The 13,178-nt window shown below is 34.0% G+C and overlaps 1 protein-coding gene and 1 long non-coding RNA gene across 2 annotated transcripts in view; both read left to right on the top strand.

Moving 5' to 3' along the window:
• LOC145724775 (uncharacterized) overlaps positions 1–13,178 on the top strand; it is a 175,937-nt gene that overhangs the window by 68,948 nt on the left and 93,811 nt on the right. The gene's annotated exons all lie outside the window — the stretch shown is intronic.
• On the top strand, positions 8,509–11,840 carry LOC145724790 (uncharacterized). The gene is made up of 3 exons (XR_014177083.1): positions 8,509–8,659; positions 11,327–11,410; positions 11,480–11,840. It is a non-coding gene; the product is annotated as an uncharacterized LOC145724790 (long non-coding RNA).

A 13,178-nucleotide genomic window follows, 5' to 3' on the forward strand; every position in this document is an offset into this window, starting at 1 on the left:
GCATTTTAAACCTTTCAATAATTTGAAAAATGTAATTTTTTGTCAAAATTGTCAATATTTTGTTTTGCTCTAAAAAAGTTTCAGTACACAGCAAAGAACATATTTATACCAAAGAAACTTAATTTAGGTAAAATAAGCACATAAAAAGCATTTTAAAATTTCTCATTTTTCAAAAAATTATGTCAATTTCTATTTTGCTCCGGAAGGGTTCCAAAGCCATATTTATACCAAAATACCTTAAAACCATAACACCTTAAAAGAAAATAGGTAATATTGTTCAAATCATTTGTAGGACGTTGTGCTTATTATTGTTTATTTAATTGTGGTGCATATATTTTCTGATTATTTGTACAAACTGTAAGGAGTGTTTTTTGATCTGTTTTCGAGAAAAGGTCCTCTGCAAAAGCTTTGTTTCTGAGATACACCTCTCTGAGTAATGATCCAAATTTGTCTACACCAAATAAATCTACTGTTGTAGACTTTTTAGGGCTTTCATTATTACAGAGACTGTATTTTTTTAATTTTTAGGTGTCAGTAAAAAATTTGTAAATATTTCAAAAACTGTAAAACCTTCACATACAAGAATACTTTAAAATAAAACTTTGACATGGACTTTCAAACAATCAGAAGTTTTAATCGTAACCAGTTTTTTTAATTATGATCTGAAATAATAATCAGAAGGTATATGAAGAGATGTATATTGAAAATCAAGCTAAATTAACACGAAGTCACACTGAGCATAATTTGCAATGTTGCCAAAATGTATAAAAAAATCCAAATGGTTCTATACATATAATCATTTTGATAATGCCAAAAGATTTTGAACAGTCGTTAAATTTCCACGATTTTTTAAAAACTTTTCGATGGCTTCCCAAGAAATCTTTAAAACCGGATGCCTCCAGAATTATTTAATTAAAAAATGCCAAAACTAAAAAGAAACTAAATTTGGCAGAAAAAAAATACTGGCGTCTGATGACCCCAAAAGTTTTAGATTCTGGCAACAGCGCTCATCACTAATGCTACCAATTGTCAAATCAACTTGATTTTTTGGCAAATAATGCTGTAAATTTTTGGTTTTACTTTTGCCTGTTAAATATTCAATTAACGTATATGAAATCATCCTGTCGTTTGTGTACTATCAATATTGGACTATTCAAACCGCTCCTATTTCATGATGATAGACTTCTGCTGTACTTTGCCACAAAAAAATCACATTACACAGTTTTCGGCTTTTTCATTCATAATAATTAACACGGATTATGCAAATATGTATCACATTTAATAGATGTAATATTCCAATAGGCACGTCCCAATAATACAGGGTTATAGAGTGTAATAAATTGTAAGTAGCGGTATTCTCGACAAAGTCTAATTAACTATAAAATCACGTTCCTGTAATATAAATTATAGTGTTTTAGAAGTCTTAAAATGTAACGTTACGTAATTAGTCAGACTAATTATTATTATAAATTAAATCACTGCATTTATGGACTTTTTCAGGTTTAATGCTTTACTAGTGAAAAACTACGTATAAATTACAAACCAAGTGTAGTGAAGTTTATTATAAATTTTGTCTTCAAACTGAAATTTAGAAAACAAAAATTTTCAGATTTTTTCATCACTGTATTCACCTTTTGATTAGAATTATGCAAAAAAAACTAGTCATCATAAGTGCAGACCATTATTGTTTATGGAAAAAAAAATATATTTTTCCGTATTTACTAGAATTCTTTTTCACTGGCAGTAGGAAATACTTTTGCATTAAAAAGCGGTCTGTCTTCATCTGATGATTTATGTTATGAACCCATTAAAACAACTTATTGACGGACTAACGTTTTTTTTTTCATATTATAGCCAATAAGTAATGACGTGTCCATACGCGAACAACCGGGACATACTAATAACTGACCAGATGAATTTAAAACAGTTTTTCCAAAGAAAATTACTGGTATAACGGACAAAGTTATTGATACGTGTACCTTTCAATAACGGTTCATTTTAGTTTATTATTTATTCATTTTGTGCTGTTGATTAAGTCGTTTTCCTCGACAGATCCAATTTCCCGCTCACTCGGTATGTATAACATATAATAATATCACATTCAACCCTATCATTTTGCGTATGCATAATATATAGGCGCAAGATATGCGTTTTAAAACCGCAACATTCAATTTCTTTGTTTCCTCACCGATGCGATGCTATATAAAGTTGCCTTTATAATCGTATTAAGAAGAATAATGCGTCTATTCAAAACGCAATCAAACCGGATGTGTTCACAATTATGTTAATTAACTGGAATGCTACAGTACACGCAAGTTGCAAGCAGTTACCCGTTAGGGTCACTTTTACAAGTTGTCTTAACCCTCATGAACAAAATTGCATACAATTCTACGCTATTGCTAGAATAGAACACAGTATTTGAGTAAATATGGCTTTTTCTGATCAATCACCACAAACTACCCACTGTGCTGAAAGTTACGAAAATGTAATTTTGACAGGTCTGTCCAATTTATCACGTGACTGTTTCTATTGTGCAATGTAATTTGTGCCAATTGATTAGTGCATTCAAATTTGCACAAGTAAATTGGATGCATGGATGCTGGTAGTTTCGTTTGTTTATTATGTAATAATGTCGAACAAAGAAAAAGAGTTTTTTCCTAAGTATATGACACTTTAATCAAAAAGACTTTAAACCCATATAATTGTTACCAGGGAAAGTGTTGTTAAAAAAAACTAAATTGTTTACCTACAACCTATGGAAAAGAGTTAAAACTAGTTGTAAACTCTAAAACATCAGATGCTGGTGAAGAGGATATTTATGTACCCCATCTTCTTTTTCTTCATGTGCTTTGTCTGGTCCTCCGATTACTGTCTGAAGATATAAGGTGCTTCTCTATCTTCAGCCAATCTGAAAAGATCACCAGCGTCACAAATTTCTGTTCATTGTCTTATGTGTCTCAGCCACATCTGCCTCCCACCACCTTTTTCCTTTGAGAATGAGTTGTAAAGGGTGTCCCAAAATTACCGCAAAATTTGAATTGAATAAAAAATGCAGTTTTAATTATTTTAATTACTATTTTATTATTGAATTATAAAGTACATAAGATGTGGTTGTGTATGGAATAACACATCGGACAAATGGCCTCCACGACTTTGCTGGCACATGATCACTCTTTTGTCGAAATTTTCCATGACCATTCTGCATAGATGTGGTTGAATTTCGTTGATGCAGCCTTGGATTTCCTCTTTTAATGCATGGGTGGATGTGGGCTTGTTAACATACACCTTTGACTTGAGATAACCCCACAAAAAGTAATCTAAGGGTGTTAGATCACACGATCTAGGGGCCAACTCTGATCACCAAAACGAGATAGCACACGACCTGGAAATATCTGGTGCAGTAATTGAATTGTTTCACGGGCTGTATGACATGTGGCTCCATCTTGTTGAAGCCATAAATATTGGTGACATCAATATCATCCAATTTCGGCACAAAAAAACTGGTTTTTGGACGACCAGTATGTTTAGTGTCTCCAACTGATCAGTCCAGTGAATATGCTATGCAGACCATATTTTGTGTGAAATTTTCGAAATGCGGTTGTCAGACTTTCGTTATTTTTGAAACTTTTGCTTCAGGATTGGCAGCACTTTCCCGCACAAATGGCGGCAAATTCAAATTCTGGGTTAATTTTGGGACATCCTTTAGGAGGCAATATTTTTCTTCAAGCAATACGAAGTCCAGATAGGCGATTTTTTTACGTTTTATTGTAGTTAGCAATTGTCGTTCTGTTCTGGCAGCTTGCAAGACTTCTTCGTTGGTAAGCATATCGGTCCAAGAAACTCGCAGCATCTTTCGATGAATCCACATTTCTAATGCCTCCAATCTATTAAACAGGGCTGCCTTTGAGGTCCAGCTTTCCACCTCATAGCGGAGAACTGAGACGAAATACTCCACACGAGGGGTTATTGCAGGCTTCGTAACAGAATCAGATTTTAAAATTAATGATACAAATGGTACCAGCTAAATATACTTTCATCCATTCGCAAATAGTTGCAAAGATTATCCGGTCGTAATTCTCATCATCATCATCATCATCAAACAGCCTGTCTCGTCCACTGCTGAACATAGGCCTCCGTGAACGATCTCCATTTATTTCGATCCTGGGCATCCTGGATCCAATTTGGTGCTACTCTTTTTATGTCATCCGTCCACCGGGTCGGCGTCGTAATTCTGCTAATTATTAAATTTGTGTGTCCTTCTTTAGTTCACTTTTTTAACGGTAGTAAGAAGTAAAAATTCCTCATCAATATTTTTCATTTTGAGAAAAATTAATACTTTAATGCAAATAAACTGAATGTATAAACAGAATTTTTTGTGCAAATTTGCTTGCACAAATCGATTTGCGCAAATTGCATGAGCGTGAAAACGGACCTTTACAAATCAGATAACACGTCTTTCTAAGCAACCTCACATTATATCATCGTCCGGAACAATAGTAAATCTACATGTGCAGTATTTGCGTAAATCACAGCATTGTTTGTAGTTTGTGATTGGTCAAAAGCACCAAGAAGCTGAAAGGAAAAAATTGATAACTAAATGGCGTCTTGAGGACCCGACAACTTTAAACGACTGTAACTAGCTTATCAAAAAGACATTGAAAGAGGTTGAGAAAACGTTTTGTAGAGTACCTATTTCACGGTCTAGAAATTAGCTTCTGAGGCTTTTTGCCCTATCTCAGCCATTTTGAAAGTTAGATCAAATTTGGCTGGACCAGAAAAGCAGTTGAAAACTGCGAGGATCTAAATTGATCGCCAAGGAAGGTACTTGTGTTGGTGACACCTCAAATTTAACTCGCTGTAACTCGCTTATCAATAAAAATTTTAGGTAGTTCAAAAAGAATTTTGTTGAGAATTTTACGGTCTACAAAAATTATTCAGTGGACTTTTGCCCTTCGGGATCAGCCTGAACAGTTATCAGCCCTCACTTGCCCATTTTGAACGTTAGTTCAAATTTGACTTTACCAGTGGATTGACCAACTCATGGCAATACTATTGGCGTATAAAAATTACTTTCATTTTTTTGTTGTAAAGCTTCTTCCCGTGATATCAAATTCCATATTCAAAAGACATAAGGCACCCAGAACTGAAATTAATGTGACTTCTGCTTGGTAGGGAGCTAATTATACGTTGGGGTCACCATTAGCATAATTTTGAATAATTCAACATGAATCACAAGATACTCTCGGTCGATTATTATGCGTGGAAACGTATGGGTTTTCGGTGTAGACCATTCTTAGGCTATCTCAATCGATTGTAATAAATTAGTGCCCGGTTAGCATTCCAGTTATACAAAGTATAGTTAACGATCCCATAGTCTGTACGATAACATGATTCCAATTTAGGTTCAACGAGGAAGCTTTTATAAATGCTCTGTGTGGAATATAGGTTTGTGGTTAAGTAAATATTTTGAATTGATATTAATTAACAAGCATGAGGGTCACATAATTGACAGACATACTGACTTGACATTAAGAGGGTACTTGCATTAAAAAGTAAAGTAAAATATGTTATTTATGTAATTAAAATGCTCTCTACATCATCCGGTACAGTGATTTTTTTGGGTCATTTTTAAAACTTCGCCATTTCGAAACGAATCAGCAGATTTTAATGCGTTTTCGACTTTTATTGGGCTTGGTTTATTGGCTTTTTACTGATGTAAAAAACTTTTGCTTTAATGCACTCTAACTGCCTTATACAGGATGTGAAAGAAGTGCGTGCAAAAAAGTGAAATTTATCAGTAGTCTCCAATTGACAATTGAATAATTTTGGGCGTTTCCCAATAATTAACGTCCCATGTCACCAGAAATATTGATTTACCCGAAAAAAACGACATTGTAGTACTCCACCTCGAATTAAGTTACGGCAGCAGCTTTTTATGTGTCATTTTAGTTGGGTGTAGATCCAATATTATCTGTTACTTAATTTTTAAAACAACCCTATGACCAATAAGACCATACAGTGTGTCTAGAGACAATGAAAGTGGGACAAGAACATATGCAAAAAAAAAAAGTATTAAATTACAGTCACTTTACTGCCGTTATATGTTCAACACTATCTCTTACAAAATCTTAGTACTTTTCAGGACAAGCCCCATATTTGGTAAGACCTTACAGGGTGTTCAGCGACAGTGAGTAAAACTTGAAATTGTGTTTAACTGTCTGTAAACACCCTGTATGGTTCTATCGGTCAAGAAAGTATGCAACACATAATATGGGACCTACACGTGACTTAAAATGACAGTTCAAAGCTACTACTTTACCCAAAAAAAAATATTGATTAATTGGGCACTAATTGATAATTTCACTTTTTTGCACCCGCTTCTTTTCCGCATTTAAGTCAGAGTTTTTTAAGGTCAGTTACCAAATGGCGCTAGTCATAGCAAAACAGACACCGGATTCGTGTTCTTCATTCTTCTTCAAATTAGTAAAAGGGAAAAAACTGAAAAAAATGTGGTAAGAACAGAGAGACAGAAACTAATCTATCCTAAAAAGTTCCCTTACAGTTCATTTTTGTTTGCCATCATTCTGATGCCACTCACGATAAATACCATAAACGAGGTGAATTGTTTCAAGCTAATTTTAACCATTATGACAATCATTTTTTAAATACGCTACTGACCATACTGAGGGTCATCAACACCAATGATAACGTCAATGATATTTGGAAACTGTTCCAGAACCAGCTCAGTAAAGTCATAAATGAACATCCATCTACGAATGTCAGACCCAAAAAACAGCGATCGATCACTGACGAAATACTAGAACTTATGGAACAACGAAGAAGACTCAAGCATAATACGATGGAATATAGGAATAAACAAAGGGAAAGTAAGATTGGATGGAGAGAAATGGAAGAGCTGGAAAGGAAACATGACATGTTCAACATGTACAAAAAAGTTAGGGAAGTTGTTGGCCTATATACTAGGAAAACTAATATTCTGGTTGATAATACAGGCAGACTAATCATTGACGAACATGAGGTTCTTGAAGCCTGGAGTGGATACATTGCTGAACTATTTGATGACAACAGCTCAGATCAACCAGACACCACTGTTAGCGTGGAAGTCACATACTCAGGGGTGATCGATACCGTATCCTTCAACTTATAATGAAGGGCAAGATAGAAGGCCGTAGAGGAGTCGGTAGAAGACAAGCCTCGTGGTTAAGGAATCTTAGAGAATGGACCGGAATTCGAAGCGCAGAACAACTCTTTAGATTAGCCGAAGACAGTGCACAACTCGCCATTGTGCCAACATGAGGACGACCTGATTCGGCACCAGAAGAAGAAGACTGACTATACATTTCTCATTTGATTCCATTTCAATTTGACAGCTGTGGTCACGTGACCAAAGTACTATTCTCTACAAACTAATACAGTCAAAAATGCTGCTGATAATGGTTATACAAAAATACATTTTTTGGATACAAATTTGCGTCATCTCAGTTGAAACTTTGACGTCATTAACGCCGGTACTGATTAAACCGCATCAAAATCTGTTATTTCGTTTATAATATTTTAAAAATGACCCAAAAAAATCACTGTCCCGGTTGAGGGCGCAGTTTAGTTACATAACTCGAACAACTTGTCGATTAATATTAACTTTTAAAATGGTTAATTAAAAATTAAACAACTGGCTAAAAGCGGAATTGATCAAAGCACCGTTTTGAAGGTTCTAACAAACAAAAACAATTGAACCGGCCCTAAAGGGCTAGGGCCCTGCAGGTAGCGACATCTGTTGGCTTTGACAAATGTTTTTCATTAAATCACGTCCCTTACATTTACAACGGCGATTTATCGGGGGGGCTATGAATCAAAAACTTTACAACTAATTAAAACGTTGGTCGTGATACGCCCCACATAAATTATCGTATAGTGTATACAAGGTGTTATTCAAGTAGTGGTTTTTGTCGGTTTTTCTAAAATAAATGTGTATAGCGAGATATAAATCAAAGTGAAATTTTAATGTACGACATTTGGTAATTATAGTTTTCAGAGTCAAGCTGAAAGCTTTAATTTAATGTTTGCTATCCTAATAAAAGTCTCTATCTCAGTAATATTACGGTGCAAAAGCATTTTTCAATTAAACCTGTCTACTTAATTGCCCATTATCAGGCTACTTACAGCCATATACAGTATAGAAACTAGGTGGTCACAATTTGTAACATTTTATAAAAATTATGAAAAATATATTTTAGTTTGAGTCTAGATTTCTTGTTAATTCTTCTTAGTGGGTATATAAACTGTAAATTTTTACGATCATAGTGACAGCCCTATTTAGTGCCCGACCGCTTTTGTACGCATTCAGAAGCCTTCCATTAATAATAATCCATTTCACTTAAATTGGTTTGTATATTATTGCAAAATGTAGCCCCAAGGTTGTGGGTTTTTCCGGTTTGTTGCGTTAATTAACCTAAAAACTGTTTGAATAAATTAATAGTTTGGCGCAAATCGAGCAGAAAACGAAATACGAACAGCTGCAAATTCATTTCGAGAGGTGTTTTAGTTTTATTTTGTTAAAGTGGTTGGCCATCAAAATGTGAACGAGTTTACATCGAGTTTTTTTAGTATTTTATTTCAGTTGTCGTATTTTTCAAAATAGGTTTGTAAATATTCTTTGGAGATTTTAAAATACGCATCATTACAAAGACGTACGTACATACGTTCTTTTCTTTTTGAATTCAGAATTCAAACTCGGAAATTACTTAAATTTCGTTTTTAAACTAAGAATTTACATTGTCATATTGCAAACACTATTTACACAAAAATAGTCAAATTTGTTAGTTTGAAAACATTGCAATCACATTTCAAACTAAATTACTTGAATTTGTCAGTTTGGTAACATTGCAAACACTCTCTGAACCAAATTAGTCGAATTTGACATTGCAAAGACACTTTGAAACTCTAAACTAAAAGTAGGGCAAGCAAAAAATTTCTACAGAGGAAACTTTCCAAAATTTGGAAGTTTTCAAGTAGGAAAGAAACGTCTTCAGAAAAGTTTGGGGAATAAATAGAGAAGAGGAGATAAAGTCTAAATTTAATCAACACAATTTCAAAATTCACGTTTTATATTGTTTGTTGATTAACATATGATATGACTCAAAACTATCAGATATCGATAATAGCAATAAAATTAGTAAATTTAAATATAATAATATGTGGAAGTGAGTCAAATTAACAAAGAAGAAAGAGAACATCATTGACAGTTTGACATGACACTAAATGTCAATATTGTCAATGTAAAATACGTCGTATAACTACAAACGAAAATTGCTAATTCGAAAGTTTCGGAAACAATCCTAAAAATCCCAAATTTGCTCAACTTTACTTTAAACTAAATTGGTAGAATTTGTCAGTTTTCAACAATGCGAATCCACTTTAAATCAAATTAGTAGAATTTGTCAGTTTGGTCATATTGCAAACACTCCTAGAACCAAAATAGTAGAATTTGTGAGTTTCACAACATTGCAACTAAATTCCGAATTTGAAGTAAAAATTTCGAGTTTAAAGTCGGAATTTCCCAGTTCAAAGTGGGAATCAAACACACTTTGAACCAAAATAGTAGAATTTGTCAGTTTCACAACATTGCAACTAAATTCCGAATTGAAGTCAAAATTGAACTAATTTCCTAGTTCAAAGTGGAAATTTAGTTAATTTCCGAGTTTAAAATCGGAATCAAATACACTTTAAACCAAAATAGTAGAATTTGTCAGTTACCCAACATTGCAACTAAATTTTGAATTTGAAGTAAAAATTTAACTATAATTTCGAGTTTAAAGTCAAAATTAAACTAATTCCCGAGTTCAAAGTGGAAATTTTGTTAATTTCCGAGTTTTCAGTTGCAATCAAACACACTTTGAAACAAAATAGTAGAATTTGTGAGTTTCAAAACATTGCAACTAAATTCCGGATTTGAAGTAAAAATTTAACTATAATTTCTATTTTAAAGTCAAAATTAAACTAATTTCTTAGTTCAAAGTCGAAATTTAGTTAATTTCCGAGTTTAAAGTCGGAATCCAACAAAGATTAAACCAAAATAGTAGAATTTGTCAGTTTCACAACATTGCAACTAAATTCCGTGTTTGAAGTCAAAATGTAACTATAATTTCGAGTTTAAAGTTAGAATCAAACTAATTTCTTAGTTGAATGTCGAAATTTAGTTAATTTCCGAGTTTATAGTCGGAATCAAACACACTTTGAACCAAAATAGTAGAATTTGTGAGTTTCACATTATTGCAACTAAATTCCGAATTTGAAGTCAAAATTGAACTATAATTTCTAGTTTAAAGTCAGAATTTAACTAATTTCCCAGTTCAAAGTCAAAATTTAGTTAATTTCCGAATTTAAAGTCAAAATTTAACTAATTTCTTAGTTTAAAGTCGGAATTTAGTTAATTTCCAAGTTTAAAGTTAGAATTTAAGAAAAATAACGGCTGTGGCCCTTTTACGTCTTCGTACATCCTCAATATACACAGCGTAAAATATCTCTTCCATTCGTCAATAATTTATTAACATGAATCTTAAGTCATTTTTGAATGCCGAAATAGATCTAAGTTTAAAAATTTTTCATCAAGGAAATCTTCATGTAGAATTCCCTAGAGCCCCAGCCGCCTTTTCGTATCTCTAAAAATGTGTAAAAATAGCAGAAATTAATCCAAATAGAGAGTTACATCATAAACAAAAAGCATTGGTACGAATATCAGGTTGATTGGATTACTATTGCCAAAGTATTCTTGTAGTGTAGTGAATTTTAAGGCATTAGAAATTAGAATACAAGTGTTAAACAGTGCATCTTAAAACTAATTTTCAGAATTTTTCAATCTTCTTAAAGATATCGAAAAACAGGATGATACAAAGAACATTTGGGAAATTGTACGATATACATTCATATAAACTTTCTTTTTAAAAAAGTTAAAATATTAACATTTTGGATAAGCTTTAGTCGTGCACTTGGTAATAAACACCAGTACATTATGCAAACAACTAGCAAAAAGTTAATTAACAATTACTTGACGAACCTTAAAATTAATTTGTTTTGCTTGTGCCCCTTTAAGTAGCAGTTTAAGAGTTTTTAGCCAAAATTTTAGCAAGTTTACATGAGCGTTTGCCGGCATAATACTCGTAAAATTTTCAATTACTTACACAGGCACTTTGTATTCAAAAAGGGCCATTATTTTCCACCGTCGCAAACTTTTTCTCGTGCTTTGCACTAAATGCAAATTGCGTTTTGGATGCAAAAAGACGACTTGTTTACGAGCTTTTCTTTCCAGCACCCTTGCAGGAAAATCCCTTTTTATTTCGGACGCGCATCAGTGGCGTGCCATTTTTGAGAATGGTTGCGAATCAAGAAACAGGTGAGCAAATAGCATTGCGGAAACGCCAATCGAACACTAGATTCACTTGGCGCTGTTCATTTGTTTTAGCTAATCCAATCCGGATTTATGTTGCCGAGATAAACCGTTTTCGCCCTGGCTTAATGGGAATTAATAATTATCGATTCGAGCGTAATGGTCACGCCTCACGGGTCGTTGCTTTTTAGGAATTCTACCTTCTGTTATGTAGTAATAAAATAGAATTAACATTCTAAGTGTCTGTGTTAATTTTGATGTTGCGGAATCGTTTTCAAATTCCTGATTGAACTTAAATTTTGATGATAAAATTTTTACACAATCGAAACCAGACATTCTTGACTCAAAATGGTGAATGCGCCTGTGTGGTAAGATAATAATTTAATTTATGTCAGTTACTTACCAAATACATAAACATCTACTTTATGAGCAAGCGAGCAAAAACCTGCTTTCTATTTCACCTATCCATTATTAATAAATAATACCTTAGAAACGGTGTAGGTTATAGTGTCCATAACAACCTGAGGGCATTATAGGTGGTCGTTATGATAACGCCCGCTTATAACGCCCTAAAACCTGTTCTAATATTAGCAATGACATTTTTATTTTTCCTATTCTAGGATGCTCTTGCATTTTCTTTTATAAACTGCTCGCCAGGTCACCCGGACAGTGATTTTTTGGGTAATTTTTAAAACCTCACCATTTCGAAACGAATGCCTTATACAGGGTGTAAAAGAAGTGCGTGCAAAAAAGTTACATTTTCCAGTAGTCCCCAATTGTCCAATAATTTGTTTTGGTTTTGTTTTAACATAAGGAAGTGTTACTTAGGTCAATATCTCGGGACGTTTTTGGGCGTTTCTTAATTAACAGCATGATGACGTTCAAAGCGGGGGAAAGTGCCAGGAGTGTAGCCAGAGCCCTGGGGGCCTATTCTTGAAAGCAGGGAACGGAATTCTCAAGAGAAGTGTTCATAGAATGTGACAGAAGAAGCTGACAATGGCGGGTTCCTGTCACATTCTACAAGTCTTTATCTTGATAACTCCCTTCCCTCGTTTCAAGAATACGCAGCCAGTTAGCATCGGGATAACTGCGGAAAGGTTCTACCCAGATTTTGAGAATCAAATTGTCACCACCCGGGGGGTCTGGGGGGAAATTGTGGTCCTCTTCTTGGCTGGTTGGTCCTGAATTGTCGTCTATCTGAAACAGAAAGAAAAACTTATTAATAAATACTCGTTATCTAATAGCTTGTATCGGGGTCGTTTGTGGGGTCTTTTTCTAATTTCCGCGTTCTGTATATGATTCTTCATGCTTACCCCCAACATTGTTTTTTCGATTGCTCATTGTGTTGTTCTTAGTCTATTCGCGCTTTTAAATGTGAGAGTTATTGTTTCCATACCATAAGTCAAGACCTTCTCTTTTAGGTTGATAGGAAGTGTTGGATTTCTTAATGTTGTTCCCAATTTTCCTACAGCAGTCCATCTTAGTCGAATACGCCTTGTTATTTCGGCTGTTTGATTTTCTTTACCCAGTGTTTTGGTGTGTCCTAAATATATGTATTCGTTGACTTTCTCTATTTGTTGTCCTTCTAAGTGTACGTCGCCGGGATCTGGAGTCAACAGTTTGGTTTTATTGATGTTCATGTTTAAACCGATTTTTCCCGTCTCTCTCTTTAAGTCTGCCAACATTTCGATAAGTTCTTCCTTCGTACTGCTTATATTATCGTAAAATGCTCAGATATCTGCCATCCAGGCGCAGGCCCTTTTTATCTTTTAGT

The sequence above is a fragment of the Ips typographus genome, linkage group LG2 (genome assembly GCF_016097725.1).
Source record: "Ips typographus isolate SLU linkage group LG2, UJ_Ityp_2.0, whole genome shotgun sequence".
Lineage (NCBI taxonomy): Eukaryota > Metazoa > Arthropoda > Insecta > Coleoptera > Curculionidae > Ips > Ips typographus.